This window comes from Podarcis gaigeae, assembly GCF_964106915.1.
Source record: "Podarcis gaigeae genome assembly, chromosome: 4".
In the NCBI taxonomy this organism is placed as follows: domain Eukaryota; kingdom Metazoa; phylum Chordata; class Lepidosauria; order Squamata; family Lacertidae; genus Podarcis; species Podarcis gaigeae.
The window spans coordinates 83,893,659-83,912,777 of record NC_139677.1 but is presented as its reverse complement, the minus strand read 5'-3'; the positions used below and the strand labels follow the sequence as shown (position 1 = coordinate 83,912,777).

Below are 19,119 nucleotides of genomic sequence, written 5' to 3'. Positions count from 1 at the left end.
GTATTGGAGCCTCAGCTTCACGTGATCCACCTGGAGCAGGAACTGGCAAGCCACTCCAGTATCCCTGCCAAGAAAACTCCATGGATAAAGAAAACAGTTGTGGCCCTTAACTTTGTACAATCCAGGCATGCAAGCGGGATGTTTCTGCAGCCCCACACTGATCTTCGCCCTCCATCCAGGCATGCAAAAGGCATTAGCGCAACACAAGGTCACATTTCAGCAAAGCAAAAGCGCTCAAGGCGTGGGGCAGGAGGACCAGTGAGGGTTGTGGCTTGCAAAGTTGACGTGGCCTGGGAGAGTGCAGAGGGGCAGGAAGAGAGGCCTGGAGGACTGCATTTGACCCGAGGTTCCCCACTCCTGCTCTGGACCCAGGGTGGTGCTATGCAGATAGGAGCTGATGGCTGTAACTGGATTCTGTGGGGCAAAGTAAGCAGGAGGATGCAAGTGGGAAAGGCAGACTTTTCGCTCCAAAGACTAGCGCCACCAGAGACATGGGTCAGCATTAGTCACCCCACCCGGGTGCCATCTCTAAGTTTAGCACATATAGCTGAGATCTTAGAATTCGAAGAGTAGGAAGGTACCCTAAGGGTCAATCTAGTCCGACCCCCTGCATTGCAGGGAGGCTGACATCTATTCCAGGGGGTAGGGGACAGCAAAGTGTTACAATGGGAGCAAATCCTGCCCACTTGGCCTCTACCAGCAGAGACCCCATGGAGTGTGCGCTGTAATTCTATGAGCCTGCAGGAAGTAGTTAGGGTGGTGATCTCCACTCAGTTGCACAAAGTGGTTGTGATGATGACCCCCCACTGTGGCCCGTTCAAAATGAGCAGCAAGGAAGGCCATAGAAAGGCTAGACCCAAGTCAAAGGCTCTTAGGCAGAACTTGTCTACCAAGTAACCCAAACAGGGATCTAGAGAGGCCTCTGCTCTTGAGTATGGGGTCCCAAGCAGCCAACTGGCTCCTTGCCTGGGGCCCCATCTCAGCACAGGTAATGAGCCAAGAGGGACGTAATGAAGAAGAGGAAACCATAAGGTTCTAGGCCAACATTGAAGTTCAACATTATCCAGGAAAGAGGCAGTGCTGGAGTATAAGCACCTCAGCTAAGAAGGCTTCACTTGGAGATCAATCTTTGTTGGAACAAATGAATCTGTCCCCCCAATAAACATTCCTAGAGTAAGCAAAAGAGTGTTGCTTTATGCAACAACTACGGCTAGAGTATTAATTGCCAAGTATTGGAAAGGGGATGTGATACCAACTAAGGAAGAGTGGCAAAAGCAATAGTGTGAATACATTGAATTAGCCAAAATGACAGAAGCAATAAGAAATCACTCAAGATTGAAGGTGAAAAAAGAACAGGATTGTTTTAAAAGTTATATGTGTAAACATGGTTCCCAAATCCAAATGGGTGTGCCTAGAATAAATTTCACAAAATAAAAGACAACCAGAGGAGATATCTTATACAAAGAAAAGGTGTCAACCTAGCAGTTCAAAAGCACGTCAAAGTGCAAGTAGATAAATAGGTACCGCTCCGGCGGGAAGGTAAACAGTGTTTCCGTGCACTGTTCTGGTTTGCCAGAAGTGGCTTAGTTATGCTGGCCACATGACCCAGAAGCTGTATGCCGGCTCCCTCAGCCAATAAAGCGAGATGAGCGCCGCAACCCCAGAGTCGGTCACAACTGGACCTTTACCTTTTTTTATATGAGAACACAGTACAAAAGAAAATGAAATAAAGAGAGAAGGTGAAGCTGTTAAGAGGTAGGGGAAAGTCAATTATAATATAGAGTAGATTAATGTGTGTGATGGGACAATGAGCTACTTGTGCGTAAAAGGGTTAGTCCCTCAGAGTTTGCTTAACGTAGCAAAGCTCTGCCTTGAGCGGAGCCCTTGGACATGGCTCCGTCAGTCACTGGTAGAATCCGACAGTGGGCGCTTGCGGAAACGCTTCCAGCATAAAAGCTGCTTAACGGAAACGCGTCTCCTAGATTCCCTGCGTGACAGCTTCCGGCGAGGGGTGGGGGTCGCTAAAGGGGGCCTTGATACCTCCTCACTGTTCTCACTGGAAGTGTCCCAGAGCCTCCCCTCCGACTTCCTGTCCCTTGGAGCTCCTGCTCCCCCCCTACTGGTTCCCTCTTCTGCTGCTGAGTCTCTTCTATCCTCCTGGAGCCCTTCGGCCCCCTGTTCTTCCGATGGCAGTTTCCTGACATCCACCTCCCCTCCAGGCCCCCCTCCACCCCCTCCCGCCTCCTCTTCTACAGGCGGTGAGGCTGGAAAGCCTCGGAAGGAACTCTCCTCGTCCTCAGAGGATTCAAACACTTCTAGCCACTGCCTTCCATTTCCTTCCCCGTCTTCCTCTTCTTCGTCGGAGTATGCCGCCTCCTCACCCCCTGACTCTGGGAACCCTTCAAACACCCCTTCCTCATCAGTGGTCCCGAAGTATTCCCTCCTAAATCGCTCCACCGGCTGCGGTTTTCTTGGGAAACGTTGATGGAACGTTTCTATCAAAACCTTGTCGTGGACTTCTTCTGCCGGCACCCACGTGTTTTCTGACTCTTCCTCCCCCTCCCATTCTACCAAGTATTCCACCCGATTCCCCTTCCACCTGGAATCAATGATTCCTGCCACTTCCATGTTGCGTTCTCTCTCTTCTATGACAGGTGTTTGGGTGACCCCCCTCTCACGTTCCCCCCACTCCCGTCCCTCTCGGTACGGTGACAGTAATGATCTGTGAAATACTGGGTGCAATTTCATGTGATTGGGCAATCTGAGTTTGAATGCCACTGGGTTAACCTGTTGAATGACCTCAAAGGGTCCCAACCGTTTGGGTCTCAATTTCTTACACCCTCCCTTAAACGGCAGTCCTTGGGTGGATAGCCACACCCGGTTTCCCACCCTTATGGTTTCACCTTCCCTCCTATTTCTGTCTGCTTGTTTCTTATATTCTTCTTTGGCTTTCTCCAAGTTGAGTTGGAGCTGCCGGTGGATTGCTTCCATTTCTTCCACAAAGTGTTCCGCCGCCGGTACACTCCAGTTCTCCCCTCCTTCTCCTGGGAATGCTTGAGGGTGACACCCATAATTGGCCAGAAAGGGACTCATCCCTGTGGACACGTTTTCCGCGTTGTTGTAGGCAAATTCTGCCAGAGGTAACTTATCTACCCAATCAGTTTCTCTGTCTTTTACATAACACCTCAGATATTGTTGCAAAACCCCGTTTGCCCTTTCTGCTTGCCCATTTGTTTCTGGGTGCCTGGCGGTGGAAAAACTTACCTCCACATGCAGCAAGCTCATTAGCTTCCTCCAGAACCTGGAAGTAAATTGTTTCCCTCTGTCGCTCAAAACCCTCAAGGGGGCGCCATGCAACCTGAAAATATGCTTTACAAACAACCTTGCGGTTTCTTCCGCTGTGACTGCATGTGAACAAGCTATAAAATGGCACATCTTAGTTAGTAGATCTACTACCACCATGACCGCTGTTTTCCCTTTGGATTTCGGTAGATCGGTCATGAAATCTATGGATACCATCTCCCATGGCCTTTCTGGGGTGGGTAAGGGTTCTAATAACCCTGCTGGCGCCAACCTCTCTCCCTTTGCTCTTTGGCACCTGTCGCATCCCCAGACATACTCCCGCACGTCTTCCCTCACCTTGGGCCACCAAAACTCCCTGGTAACCAACCACATGGTCTTGTGCTGTCCGAAGTGCCCCGCCGTGGGGCTGTCATGCAACTGTTTGAGCACCCGCCCTCTTAGTTCCCCATCTGGTATGTAGAGTGCCCCTTTGTAATATAGTTTTCCGTTCTTTTCCTCAAAACCCCCTGTGTTCTCACCTGTCTCCCTGAGTTCCCTAAGCTTTTCTTGGGCATATTCATCGTTCTCAGTACCCTCTACCAGTTCTCTTTGCCCCACCAATGCCGCCCCACAAACCCAGTGGTCCTCAGGGATGATATGTCTTTCTTCCGCCGCTCCTTCCCCCTCTAAGTACTCAGGTTTTCTGGAGAGAGCGTCCGCTCTGACATTCTCTGCCCCCCGCACGTAGCGAATTTCAAAATTGAACTTGGAGAACTCTTGCGCCCATCTTACTTGTCTCTGGTTCAGTACTCGGGCTGTCCTCCAGTATTCTAGATTTTTGTGGTCTGTCCGCACTTGAACCTTGTGTTGCGCCCCGATCAACAAGTGTCGCCATCTCTTGAACGCTTCATGGATGGCGAGTAATTCCCTGTCGTACACGGTATAGTTCCTCTCGGATTTGTTCAACTTCCTCAAGAAGAAGGCACACGGTCTCCATTCTGACGTATCCTGTCCCGGCTGGAGGAGTACGGCGCCCACCGCTCTGTCAGACGCGTCGGTTTCCACTCTCATCGGCTGCTGCAGATCCACGTGTAAGAGTTGTTCTTCCGAAGCAAACGCCCTCTTTAAACTTTTGAATGCTCGCTGCGCTTCTTCCGTCCAGACAAATTTCTTCTTACTGCTGAGACAATCCGTGATGGGGGCCGTTAAGTGGGCAAAGTTCTTGATGAACTTCCGATAGAAGTTTCCGAACCCCAAAAACCTTTGCACATCTTTCTTAGTTTTCGGTGGTCTCCATTCCAGTACCGCTTGCACCTTGCTAGGATCCATGGCCAGCCCCTTGTCTGACAACCGGTACCCTAGGAATTCCACCTCTCTGGTGTGAAACTGACACTTCTCCAGTTTCACCCACAGCTGGTTTTCTTGCAGTTTGCTCAGTACCTCTCGTACATCTCGCACATGCTGCTCTTCATCCTCTGAGTACACTAGTACGTCATCTAAGAACGCAGCGCAGTTCTTGTAAAGCAATGGTCCTAGGACGTGATTCTTACTTACTTATCAAACCTTTATTAGGCATTATACAAATAAAACCATAAAAGAGAAAATAACATATAAAAGCCTTGAAATATATATAAAAAGGCTGCAGTTGGCTACATACATATATATATATATACGTCTAGAATCAGTGGTTTTCCTTGTTAACCTGCTCCTTGGAGGACTGCTACCAAAAACTCGGCTACCCCCGCCGTTACCCTTTGGTCAGCGTCGGATAGGTAGAGTCCCACACATTCACCTTGCTGGGGTTCCAGACCAGCCGAAAGAGGGGACAGCACGCGTTGACGGAGCGTACTGTGCAGTGGGCAATGAAAGAGAATATGCTCAACAGTGTCCGGGACATTCATAGAACATCTGCAGAATCTCTTGTTCCTAGGAACGTTTTGATATCTTCCCCTGACAAATGCTGAGGGAAAAACATTCAAACGGGCCAGCATAAAAGCCCTACGTTGGGCTGGAATTATTAATTTAGTGACGTAATTGGCTCTGCTATCTAAGATATTTAAATCATAGAATATGGGGGAGCAAATTTTGTTTACAGCTGCCATAATATTTTGTCTCTCGACATCCTTTAGTCTAGTTAGAATATTATGAAAAATGTATTGCTCATTAGAATTGTACAGGGGCTCCAGCTCGATACCTAAAGATTCAATCTTTTTTTCGAGGTGCTGATACCAACTTGATTTATAGGAGTCTTTGAGCAAATCAGCGAGCAGACTTGATGGGGGGCAGCGAAAGTGGCAGCGTAACCAGTACTTTATTGAGGTGGACCATGCCCAATATTCCATTGTGTGTATGCCTATTTCTGCACACATTGTTTCATATTTGATCACAGCTGGGAGTCCAAGAATACGTCTCAGGAAGTTGGAATGAATCTTTTTTAAATCACTGTTATATGCTTGGACCCATAGCGGGATTCCATAGAGTATCTGGGATTGCACTTTTGTTTGAAATATCTGAATGGCCGCAGGAATGAATTGATTACCTTTCTGATAATAAAAGCGGGCAACTGCTGATAAGGTGCACTTTGCCTGTTTTATGGCATTTGAGCGATGGGTAGCCCACCCTAAATTGCTCTGGAATAAGATTCCCAGATACCTATAGATTTTCACTTGTTGGATTTCTTGGCCTCTTATTTTCCATTTCTCTAATTTCCGACCATTCGAGAAGACCAAAATTTTTGTCTTCTCATAATTTATAGAGAGTTTGTTACATTCGCAGTAAAGGATCAGTGAAGATATAAGACGTTTCAGACCCAAGCTCGTTAGTGATAGTAGGACAGCATCGTCTGCGTATAATAAGAGAGGAACTGGTTTCTGATTAAGTTTAGGGGCATGTGATTCTATTTTTTGAAGGTAATCTGGCAAGTCTGATAAGAATAAATTAAATAGAAAGGGGGCAAGAATACACCCTTGTTTTACCCCTTTCGTGTTTGGGATGTCTGATGAAAGGTGACCTTTGGTGTTGAGTGATTCATGAATGATTGAAAAACGGCCAACCCCCCCTGGAGGCCGAAAGGCATAACGCAGTACTCAAAGGCCCCCAAGGGGGTGAACATAGTGGTTTTCCACTCATCTCCCTTTCTCATACGTATCAGGTTATACGCCCCCCTCAGGTCCAGGTTGGTAAAAATTTTCCCTTTTCTCACCTGGGTCAGAATGTCATCGATTCTGGGCATGGGGAAAGTCACGGGTTTGGACACTGCGTTCAGGGCCCAGAAGTCCACAACCAATCTTGCTTTATCTGTATTTTTTTTGTCCACAAAGAACACTGGGCTACCCCCCACCGCTCGTGACTCTCTGATGAACCCATGCTTGAGGTTTTTGTCAATAAACTCCCTTAACTCCTGCATCTCCCTGTCTGACATTGCATACACCTTGCCCACTGGCAATTGTGCTCCCGGGAGTAAGTTGATTTGGCAGTCAAAGGGTCTGTGCGGGGGTAGTTTATTTGCTTCCCTTTCGCTGAAGACGTTGGCCAAATCTGCATATTGTCGTGGTACCCTTCCTTGATCTGTTGCTTCTATCTTTGCTAACGTGGCCTGGGTACCTACTTGGCCCCCCTTTTCCGTGCAGTGTCCCATACAATGCGCTGACCCAAAGGAAACCACTCTCTGATGCCATCCCATGAGCGGATCATGCAGCGCTAGCCAGCTCATCCCCAAAATGATGGGCGCTCCTCCCAAAGTGGCTATATTAAACGCTATCAGTTCCGTGTGTCTTGCCACCCTCATTGTCATGGGGACAGTCTGCTGGTTAACTTCTCCTCCCAACAGCGCCCTCCCATCAATCGTGGTCACCTGCAGAGGATTTTTTAAAGGGATGGTTTGTATCTGGTGTGCGGCTGCAAACTCCTTACTCATAAAGTTGCAGGAGCTGCCTGAGTCCAATAGCGCCTTAACCTTTAGCGGGTGTCCGTTTGCCAGTTCTAGTAACACCTCTATTACTAGCGCTGGTCTTGGTGGTTCCGGCGTGGGCACATTCACTGATCCTTGGCCTGGCTGCTGTGCCCCGATGGTTGCAGCCAGGCGTTGGCTTTTACTGACTCCTTAGCTCCCTCCGCCTCCTCCCCAACAGCTCCCGCCATTCCTTGCCATTCCTTTCTTTGCGGACAAACCCTGGCAAAGTGACCTGGCTGTTGGCAGAGAAAACATTTCTTGGCGCCTTTCCCCTCCTTCTTCCGCCCTTCGCTGGGGTTTGAAACTGCGCGCGCGCGCGCTGTTCCGATTTCCATCGGCTCTGCTGGCTGGGAAGGCTGCTCTGGAATCTCTGGAATGCGGAAATCCCTCCAACGCTCCTCTTTCCCTTCCCGCTTCTCCAAGGCTCTAGCCTCCTGCCGTGATCCTATGGCCAGCGCTGATTTAGTCAGCTGGTCCATAGACTCCGCCCTGGGCGCCCGGGAAAGTTCATCTTTTACTGCCGAAGATAATCCTTCTTCGAACAGCATTTGTATCGGTTCCACAGACAAATCCCAACTTAATTTATGGATCAACGTGGTGAACTCAGTCCAGTACTCACGGACAGATCGGTTCCCTTGCTTACACGCCGTTAACTGTATGCGCGCCACTCCCTGCTCAATCTCACTGGAGAACATCAGATCCATGGCGCGAAAAAACTTCCTTGTGTCCTTTAGGACCTCGTTATTGGCTGCCATCAGGGGTCTCACCCAGTCTCTCGCCCCTTTTTCTAGATGGCCAATCACAAACACCACCCTCGATTCCTCATCAGGAAAATCATCAAACTGCAGATTAAGGGCATATTGCATTTCTGTCCTAAAGGCTTGATAGTTCCTGGGATCACCCCCAAATTTCTGCACCAGTCCCGGCACCTTCCTTGAGACTTGGGTGGCTTTTCCCTTCTCTGCATCATGAGCCCTCCTCTCCTCAAGCCTAGCCGTTTGCAGGGCTAACTGAACCTCCAACATCCTGTACCTTTCTTCCAGGCTTGGAACGGCTGCAGCTGCTCCCCCTTCTCCGGCTCCGGCTGGATTGCTCATGATGCCTCTCCTTGCACAAGCGCTTTCAGGGACTGTCGGATTGCTGTGATGGGACAATGAGCTACTTGTGCGTAAAAGGGTTAGTCCCTCAGAGTTTGCTTAACGTAGCAAAGCTCTGCCTTGAGCGGAGCCCTTGGACATGGCTCCGTCAGTCACTGGTAGAATTCTTCCGATGGCAGTTTCCTGACAATATGTATAGAAGAATAAGTAGATTATGTATGTAAATGTAAAAGGAAAAGATTATGTTTACCTGTTAATTTTAAATTGCAATAATAACCATTTAAAAAAAAATGTCCCCTGCACATTCAGTTCTCCCTTGAGAGGTCCCTTAGATAGAGCTGGAGAACCTGTAGTCCTCCTGATGTTGCTGGACTACAGTTTCCTCCATCCCTGATCATTGTCCGTGCTGATGGTGGCTTTGTGTGCTACTCTCAGGTGAGCATTCATAGGATTCCCAGGTGTGTATAGGACTGTAAGCTGTAATCTTATCCACACTGCACTGGGGAGTAAATGTGGGACTTCGGTAAAGGTATTCACTGCACATGGTATGTGTAGGTGTGACTGGTCCCTTGTACAATACCTACTAATTAAGTGGTTTCTAGTGTTATACAATTAGCAGCATATGCTTTCATTTTAAAGTGCTTCCGATGTGTATGGATTTTTGGTGTCATTATCATACTATTGTTTGCTGCTTATAGTCTTCTGAAGCTCAAGGATTTGTATACCCATTCTGAACTTCCTTCCCACACCAGTCAGTTTTTAGCTTCTCTCAAGGATATTTACTTGCTTTGAAAAGCTCTGCAGCAGTCTTGGCTTTATTTTACATTTTTAGCCCTTTTCTTTTTCAGTCTCTGCTGTGTGTGCTATAATTTGATGCTGAGTGGGATCTTATGACTCATAAAATCCAGGTTGGAGAACACAGACCTGGAGTCTTCCAGTTGCCATTTATTCTGCCCGCTAGCGTGGGCAAAAGTTTTACAAAAACAAAACCACCAAAGGTAGCTGTGGCCCAAATGACAAGTATCAATCAACAGGGGGAAGCTGTAAACAGCCTTACTAGAAAAATTAACCAATAATCTGAAACTGACACGGGGACAAATAGAAGAAGACGCCTTCACCCCTGTATGGCTCCCCTTTATCACACACACAGCCCAACAAGACAATGACAAAAATCCACCAACAGCATACAAATCAATATGGCTAACCTGATCCAAAACACCCACCCACCCCACTCACACATGAAAACAAAGACCACCACATCCAATCACAAACAAACAACCACACCCCAGGCCAACCCCAACCTCACCACCAAAGGAACACAAGTGAACAGCAGAGAACCTGCACAAGCAACACCGACACAAAACCCCACATATATTAAGTAAAATAGAAACATCACACCTGACCGCACCCCCACTCATCTTTCCTCCCACTCCACCTCTTTCCCCCTATTCTTCCTAATGTCTCAACAAATGAAGCTGATTTGTAAAAAGAAAAAGTTACATGGAAAAAAATACAAGAGAGAGACATTGCCCATACCTTTGTAAATCAAGAATATCTTTAATAAAAATACATTTAAAAACACACACAGGTGGAAGCTGTTTTACTACAGCAGGGATGGGGAATGTGTGACCCTCCAGATGTTTTTGGACTACAAGTCATCATCCCTGACCATCAGTTAGGCTAGCTGGGGCTGATGGGAATCCAACAACTTAGAGGGTCATAGGTTGGCCACTCCTACCCAGTCAGATAATTTATCCATCCAGCACAGCACTGTTCATTCTGATTACCAGAGGGTCTAAAGGGTCTCTGGCAGAGGCTTTTCATTACACCTTTTAAATTAAGATGCCAGGGATTGAATCTGGGAATTTCTGCATGGAAAGTGAATACCCTTTTACTTTGCTAAAACAAATAGATTGGTTTACAGCAGCTGCAGCTCTTCCTCTTGTGATTTTTCATGGGGTGGGTCAAACAGTTCCTGATTCTCCCCATTCTAGCTCTCTTTTTTTGTCAACATATTTAGAGGGACACAGGGGAGGTCCTCCCAAATCTACAGAGAATTGCTAGTTGTGTAGCATTTAGAGGACCCTAGAATGTTTGATGGGGTGGGTGGTGTTTCTGCAACCTTGGGCAGAACTATACCTTGCAAAAAACAGAAGGCCCGTGTCAAATTCCCTCCTGTATTACTGCAAGGTGGAATACAATTTGATTTGCATCCTCATCACACTGAGCATTCTGCCAGTGGCACTCAGTGATGCAGGGCAGGTAGAAACACACTTAGTAATGACATCAGAACAGCAAGTAAATTGAACCACACTTTACGGAGGAGGAAAACTGCCTTTTTCCAACAGCAACCATGTTTTTCTTTCACTGTTTAGTTCCTATCCTTAGAATGAGACCTCCCATTAAACGAGCACAACTATTTTTTTTACCTCCTTTGATAAATTCATCCCTTAAAACAGGGGTGGAGCGTCTCATTCCTCAACCCTGGGGCGATGGGGAAACAAAGCAGATGGAGCCATACACAAAAGTGTGTGGAACAATGAATGCAAATTTTATCTTTTAACTGGTGGGCAAATTTCTACACACCCCTCTATCCTCCCTTCAAGCAAGAGTCATTATCAGTGTTCAAGGATATTCCAGCCAAGCAAAAACACTCAAGGTGGGTGAGATGCAAGGTCAGCCAGCGAGTGGGCATGGCCCGGGAAGATGCCAAGGGCCAGGCAGAGAGGTCTGGGGGGAGACATCCCCCCTCCAGGCCTGAGGTTCCCCATCCCTGTCTTAAACCTTCAAAAACTATTTTTTCACTGCATTCAGCTTACTTCTCCCTCTCTTGTTCATTTGAGTGGAAGGCTCAATTTTAACATACACGCTTCTTGATGCTGTTGTGACCATTTATATCCTGAGTGCCTTAAGAAAGGCAGTAACAGCTCTCATATAGCTGTTCTGTTCTGCACGTGTGAGACTGGAACAAGCAAATAGGTTTTTATGTGCGTCACACAGTGGAAAGCGACAGCCTGTGTTTGCTCTCTAATTAAAACTCTTGAATGGCTTTATCTTGTAGAGTGTGAAAGGGAGAGGACAGAAGCACCACAACATTCCTGTTTTGAATCCCTGTCTTAAAAGCAGCTCAATATTTTATAGAAAATCTGTTGCTAGATTATAAAAAATATATAGAGTAGATAGAGATGTGAACGTCCAGAATAAGCTAGGATAATGCGGGAGGCAGTCCCCCCTCCAATTTTTAAGGAAAACAAAAACAAAAAAAACCCCACCCTGCCTGGGCTTTCACACCCCCACCGAGTAAAAATGAAGGTCAGAGCACATGGCTGTCTCTCAGTTATAGGCCAAGTATTTCTGTGCTGTTCCCAGTTGCCCAGTGCTTGGAGGGAAGGGGGAACTGAAGAAAGAAAAATCCCCTCCCTCCCCATTCTTTACCAAACGGAGAAGAAATAAGGTTTGAAAATGAAAGTTAACATAAGTTAAAGTATGGGTGTGATCTTGTCATGCAACATGAAGCTATTTACTACGCAAACATTTGCTCACCTGCTTTTCATCAAGAAGGGTAGGCTACATGGGAGCGATGCTGTTTGTCCTGGTAGCAGCCATGTAAGGAAAGTGAGGTAAACAGAGCAAGGGAATTCATGCTTAGATCTAACACAAATGCAGCCCTCTAGAAAACATCACTGGCTTTAGCACTGTGTCCCAGATCCTGTACAGAAGTAGCAGAGTCCTTGCTACAGAGGTTTGCAATCTATTCCAGGAAAGATAAATCAGGCAATAACAGGGATTACAGGTTGGTAAGTGAGCAAGTAGGTGATTTGTAGATATTTTTCAGCACAGTAACTTATTATTTTTTTATTTACTGGTTTAAAGCAAAATCATAAAACCTAAAAAACTAGGAGGAAAGGTTATCTCATAATAGTGGTAACGCTTTTTCCTTTAAAATGGCTGTGTGCCCTTGAGACCCAGTTATCACACGGTTGGGGCTGTATTTTTGGGAAACAGGAGCCACTCAGGGATTTCAGCTCAGCATCAGTTTATTATCTATGCTCTGGCAAGGCAGGGCATTCTGGCCAGAGCAGCAGCCCTTGTGTAACAGAAAGGCACTCCAAGCAAGGCACATCTGCATACAGAAAACAAAGCTTTGTTTTACCTTTGTCTGACTCATGGTTACTGATTGACCCAGGGGAGTGTGGTTGTTCCAAGACGAGATGGCACAAGATATTATTGTACCTGAAGGGGAAAATCCAAGTGGCTGCCTTTCCTAGAGGTAAAAAGAAGTTAATAATTATAATAAATATGGCAATACATGTTTTTTAACGGTACCGCCAAAATCTGCCACCTGCAACATGTTCAAACGTGCTTGTTACTACTGTAGAAGTAAGTCTGAGAAGGAATTGAACTGCAGGGGGGATAGATAAGTGTGTTCAAAGAAGTGCTAAAGGTAGCATGGCAAGTTGAGATGCTTTGATTGTTTCCTGCTGGCAAGGGTCATTTTCAGAGCAGATGGTGATTCTGAGTAGTTTAAACCAAATTGGAGAAAGGGTCCTTGGTTATAAAAGGAACGTGGGTGGCACTGTGGGTTAAACCACAGAACCTAGGACTTGCCGATCAGAAGGTCGGTGGTTCGAATCCCTGCGATGGGGTGATCTCCCGTTGCTCGGTCCCTGCTCCTGCCAACCTAGCAGTTCGAAAGCACGTCAAAGTGCAAGTAGATAAATAGGTACCGCTCCGGTGGGATGGTAAACGGCGTTTCCGTGCGTTGCTCTGGTTCGCCAGAAGCGGCTTAGTCATGCTGGCCACATGATCTGGAAGCTGTACGCCGGCTCCCTTGGCCAATAAAGCGAGATGAGTGCCACAACCCCCGAGTCGTCCACGACTGGACCTAATGGTCAGGGGTCCCTTTACCTTTACTTTTACCTTGGTTATAGCATTTACAAGGTAGGCAGAAGGCCTCCTAAACTGGAGTACAGAGTTAAAAATGGAACCTGACAGATGTACCTAGCAGGGGTAGGGAACTGTTTGGAGACAGTGGGCGACCTTTCCTTCTGGACAACCTTCTGTGGGGGGTCGAGGGGGGCACATGGGTGGGGCCAGAGACAAAATGGGTGGCGCACCTAATGTAAATTTCATCTTTATACAATAGGCTCGTTTTGCAAACACTCAGATGCCTTCATTCAGGCAAGAAGCATAATTGAGAGTTCAAGAACACAGTCCAGGTGGGCAAGAAAAACCTCAAGGAGGCTGAAAAATAGTGCCAGTGAGAGGTGTGACTTGGTTTTGAGAGGTCACAATTCAACCCCTCGGCTTGAGGTTTTGCGGCACTGGCCTAGCCTCCAAACAGAGGATAACACAGGGAACTGACTCTAAGAAAAGCATCACAAGTTAGTAAAGAAACACTGCTAGAGATGAAGAGAACCCCAGAAATAGTGCTCAGTTTAGTATCATACCACACAGTATCTAAGTAAGGAAGATGCAGCTTGTCTATTAATGGTACACTTCCAGCTCCTCTGCCATCTATTTCAGTAGCTCATGATGCATTTCCAAGTGAAAGGCTGTTACAGTACTGTGTTTCTTTTGCTGTGTGTGTTTTTATTCATGTTCGCTTCACCACTGTTGTCTTTCACTGGCAAACAAAAATCCATAGCAGAAACTGTACAGGGAAGCAAAATGTCACAGTCCATCTGCAGCAGAAACTCTCTTGCACTTGGAGGGGGAGGGGTGTGCCTTCGTGAGACAGGATGCAGGCAGAATGACCTCCATTCCTGAAGAGGGTGGTCCTGAAAGGTCAGGGCTCTACTTGACAGAGTGGTAATGTGAAAGGAAGCTAGCTCAAAGCACAGTTTCATAACTCTTGGTCTTGGAATGAATTCAGTCAGCTCCCAAGCATTAGTCACTCACTGATTTCTATGAAAACATTAAGGTTTGTTACAAAAACCCTCCAGCCAAATATTTACAACAGAATAATTATTTTTCTCCTGGGTTTCAGGAAAAATGGAAGCATGACTTTCAATGACTATTTTACAGGAATTAATATATGCATACATAGTCAGTGAATCTTATTATTGTGTTCTTCCTTTCCCCACGGAAATGTCACCATAAGGCAAGGAACTCCCACAATTCTTCTATGTTCTATGCCACGTGCGCCTCTTGTGATGAAATAAAACCACAGCTGTGGAAAGACAATATATATTTTTCAGTGGAAGGATTTCATGATTGCATCCTTATTGTCCCATGCAGAGGTACGTGAAAGCATTAGACCAGGGATTCCCAAATTGTGGTCCACAAGGTTCATTCAGGTGGTCCAGGGCACACTTGTGGATTTGTGGTTGAAAACAGGCGACGACACAACCATCATTCTATAGTCGTACTCCTTTTTAATGGTATCTGTATGGCTTCTTTTATTTCTTATACTGTATTACAATTTGAATTCTATTTCTTTACAAAATACAGTATAGAAAAAAAATAAAAGCGTCAAAAATAGAGTTTAAAATCATACGGCATATAGCACAGGGTATCACAATCACTGCAGTGGGCAGAAATACCCTAAGTGGTCCGCCAAAACCTTCAGCAGTTTTCAATAGGACTGGGGTGTGTGTGGGAGTTTGCAAACTACTGCATTAGACACATTTCTAAGCTCAAAGCTATGGCTGGTGCCAGAGTTTAGCTTGGTTTGTTAGTTGTGGGGGCCTTCCTGACAAGAGCCGGAACTGCCACCTTAGTTCTCCTTTTAATTAATTATCAAAATTTACATACTGTTGATTGTAATAAAGCCTTAAAGTGGTTTACAATAAATATTAAAATTATCAGTAAAAACTATTGAGAACAATTAAAATTAACAGGTAAAAATATTAAAATGTTTTTGTGTGTATCAATAAATTGAGTTCAGAGTGATTTATATGGAAGCTTAAGAATAGAGTTGCTTCATTCAGGCTGCAATGCTAGGCGCATTTACCTGGGCGTATGCCTCCCTGAACACAGTGGGTCTTGTTTATGGGTATACATACATAAGAAAGCATTGCTGTCAGTGACTTAAGGCATTTGCTGGCAGAAAGACAAGCATTAAAATAACAGTAAATACTTTAACCTCACACAACAGAAGCCCTTCTGGCTGATTACAAGTCCATTTGGGCTGTCTAAAATAAAGCAGGTCACCTAGTTAAATCAGAATGACCAGAAGACCTCACTCTGACGGCAGCAAGATGGCAAGAAATAAAAAGCTTGACACTGGTGGGGCACTGCCCCATATGCCCTAATGAACCAGCCTCCATGGATCAAACAGATCTAGGACTGATTCTGTCTCACCCCTGGAATGCCCAGTTTCAGGGCTTAACCCTAGTTAATGCCAGCAGCAGATCTATGCCCAAAGGATTTCACACAAGCATAGTGGGGGTCTCCATGGTGGACAAAGAGCTCTGGCAAAGCTCTTCTCTTCTCCTCTACCCCTTCCCAACCTAGTTATACAGGAAAGAATAATAACTGTGTTATTCTAGTCTAGGATTTTATAATTCCTCATTTAAATACACCCAATGCTGCTGAATTCTGCAAAGCAGCCCCAGATACAACACATTTCAGTTATCTAACTTGGAGATTACCAGAGTATAGACAACAGAAGTTAGGCTATCCCTGGCCAGAGAGGGGCATAGTGGGCCACTTATGTAAGGCACTCTAGCTACTGAGGTCACTTGACCGTCAAAGGACAGCAATGAATTCAGAAGTACAGTGGTACCTCAGGTTACATACGCTTCAGGTTAAAGGCTCTGCTAACCCAGAAATAGTGCTTCAGGTTAAGAACTTTGCTTCAGGATGAGAACAGAAATCGGGCTCCAGCGGCGCGGCAGCAGCAGGAGGCCCCATTAGCTAAAGTGGTGCTTCAGGTTAAGAACAGACCTCCAGAACGAATTAAGTACTTAACCCGAGCTACATACTTGCTCCTTCCTGTGGGAGTGTAACCTCATCAAAAGCAGGTCACCTCCCATCCGTTCTAGTCCATGACCACCCACAAAGAGTGCTTCAGTCTTCTCCTGTCTGAGCTTCAGTTTGTTGCCTCTCATCCTGTCCATTACCAAGGAAAGGCAACAGTCCAGTATGTCCACTGTCACACCTGCAGATGTAAAGGAGATGCAGAGCTTTTATGATATCCTTTTTCAATACGGGGGAAATGGAACAGTACATGGAGCGACACCAAATCTATAAAAATATGCCTTGGATCCCAACTAGCCCTCTGTGTGCTCCCATTGAAGGGTGGAATTTGGATCCAGCAGAGGCAACAGATTCTTTTGCCCAACCTCTTCTCCCCACCCACTGCCTCTCATGCTTCTCTGGAGGGTCCCCAAACCTTCCAGAGCAGATTTTCAAGGAGCAAAGGAGCTGGGGGGGAAACTAGCAGAACATGCAATCCCTCCTTTCTGGAACAAAAAACCCAGGAATGTAGAAAGCTGCCTTATACTGAATCAGCCTATTTGTCCCTCAAGCTCAGCACTGCTTTCAGTGACAGGCAGAAGCTCTCCATGGTTTGAGTCTCTTCCAGCTTTATCCGCAGATTGAATTTAGGACCTTCTGCCCACAAGGCAGATCTTCTACCACAGTGCAATATCTTTTTCTTTCAACAGGAATGTCTCATTAGCAGAACTCCAGGCATGGGATGTTCCCACCACCAGAGCCTTACTAGCAGTTTTGTTTTCAAAACCTTTTAAAATCATCTGTGGTATGGAATTTGCTCCCCCCCGCCCCCCGTCACCACACACTGAGATGGTATTTTCAATGAGCTGTACAACGCAACCCAATGCGCTCTTTCTGAGTTAGTCATGTGCAGTTCTCAGATCCCATCAGTGTTTATGGGAAGTAGGTATTTTAGCTCCGTTGTGCTTTATTTATTGCTCGTTTACTCAGTTTCTTGTTGCATTACTGATTGTTCACCAAGACAGGGGCTGCTACAGTCCCTCTGCTGGTCTTGACCACCCCAAACAATTTAGAAATGCTTCATAATTTACCCATTTAGATATATACATAAAACACGCTAAGTGTATACTTAAAATTTTTATATATATATATATATATATTAGGTACTCTCGTCTGGAATTGGCTCAGCTGGAATTGACTCCAGTTTTGCCTCTTAGTAATGACCGCACAATTGCACTCATTTCATACGCTAGCAAGGTTAGGCCTAAAATTCTACAAGGAAGGCTCAAGCAGTATGTGGACCGAGAACTCCCAGAAGTGCTGGATTTCGAAGGGGCAGAGGAACCAGAGACCAAATTGCAAACATCCGCTGGATTATGGAGAAAGCTAGAGAGTTCCAGAAAGACATCTACTTCTGCTTCATTGACTATGTAAAAGCTTTTGACTGTGTCGACCACAGCAAACTATGGCAAGTTCTTAAAGAAATGGGAGTGCCTGATCACCTCATCTGTCTCCTGAGAAATCTGTATGTGGGACAAGAAGCTACAGTTAGAACTGGATATGGAAAAACTGATTGGTTCAAAATTGGGAAAGGAGTACGGCAAGGCTGTATATTATCTCCCTGCTTATTTAACTTATATGCAGAATTCATCATGTGAAAGGCTGGGCTGGATGAATCCCTAGCCAGAATTAAGATTGCCGCAAGAAATATCAACAACCTCAGATGACACAACCTTGATGGCAGAAAGTGAGGAGGAATTAAAGAACCTTTTAATGAGGGTGAAAGAGGGGAGCGCAAAATATGGTTTGAAGCTCAGCATCAAAAAAATGAAGATCATTGCCACTGGTCCCATCACCTCCTGGCAAATAGAAGGGAAGGAAATGGAGGCAGTGAGAGATTTTACTTTTTTGGGCTCCATGATCACTGCAGATGGTGACAGCAAGCACGAAATTAAAGAATGCCTGCTTCTTGGGAGAAAAGCAATGACAAACCTAAACAGCATCTTAAAAAGTAGAGACATCACCTTGCCAACAGAGGTCTGTATAGTTAAAGCTATGGTTTTCCCAGTAGTGATGTATGGAAGTGAGAGCTGGACCATAAAGAAGGCTGATCACCAAAGTATCAAAGCTAGCAGCATGAGTTTGACCAAACTGCGGGAGGCAGTGGAAGACAGGAGTGCCTGGCGTGCTCTGGTCCATGGGGTCATGAAGAGTTGGACACGACTAAACGACTAAACAACAACAACAACAATGGGCAAAATAATGCCTTTAAGCAGAATCATAATGGGCAACATATTCAAAATGTGAACTTGATTTTCGGCTCTCACTTCTTCTCCCATTTCTGCAATGCAAAAAAGCTTTAGGAGGATACCTTTTTGCTCTTCTCTCACAGTACATTTGCAACATATTTTGAGCAAGAACATTTATTTACTACATTAACTGCTTCCTTGTCATTTGTTAAGCCTTCTACACAGATCCATGCATGTATTTTTTTTCTCCTGTTCTCTTCTCCCCAACCACTTTTGTGCTCTCAGCTTACAATATTTCGAAGGAAGTTGATCAAACTGAGCATTCTTGTAAACTTGAACTTGGTTGCCAAGAATGTAAGTGATTCATGCCGTAAGAGGAATTGATTTCCTGTGTCCCTACTCCACCCCCCTCTTTTAAAACACACATTTACTACTATAAACAATCAACCCCCTTTTTTTATTCTGAACAAAGCACATCCTTATTTGCATGACAAACAGATTCCTAAAATACTTCCGAAGAGCTATTATTAGAGGAAAGAAATATTGTCACTAAAGGCCTCAGTATTAATGAGATATATATTACAAGAACGTTGCAAAAGAACAAACTGGTGTCTCTTGATTAAATTTCTCAGGGAGG

At 45.6% G+C, this 19,119-nt stretch overlaps 1 long non-coding RNA gene across 2 annotated transcripts; it reads right to left on the bottom strand.

The window, feature by feature from the left end:
* Positions 1-9,864: 9,864 nt before the first annotated feature.
* LOC310842841 lies at positions 9,865-17,456 on the bottom strand. Of its 2 annotated transcripts, XR_014563355.1 has the most exons (3): positions 16,260-17,456; positions 12,485-12,595; positions 9,865-12,082 (listed from the first exon to the last, which is right to left on the bottom strand). It is a non-coding gene; the product is annotated as an uncharacterized lncRNA (long non-coding RNA). The 2 variants fall into 2 exon arrangements; XR_014563356.1 differs by lacking the exon at positions 9,865-12,082 and having other exon boundaries at positions 12,351-12,595.
* Between the last annotated feature and the right edge of the window lie 1,663 nt (positions 17,457-19,119).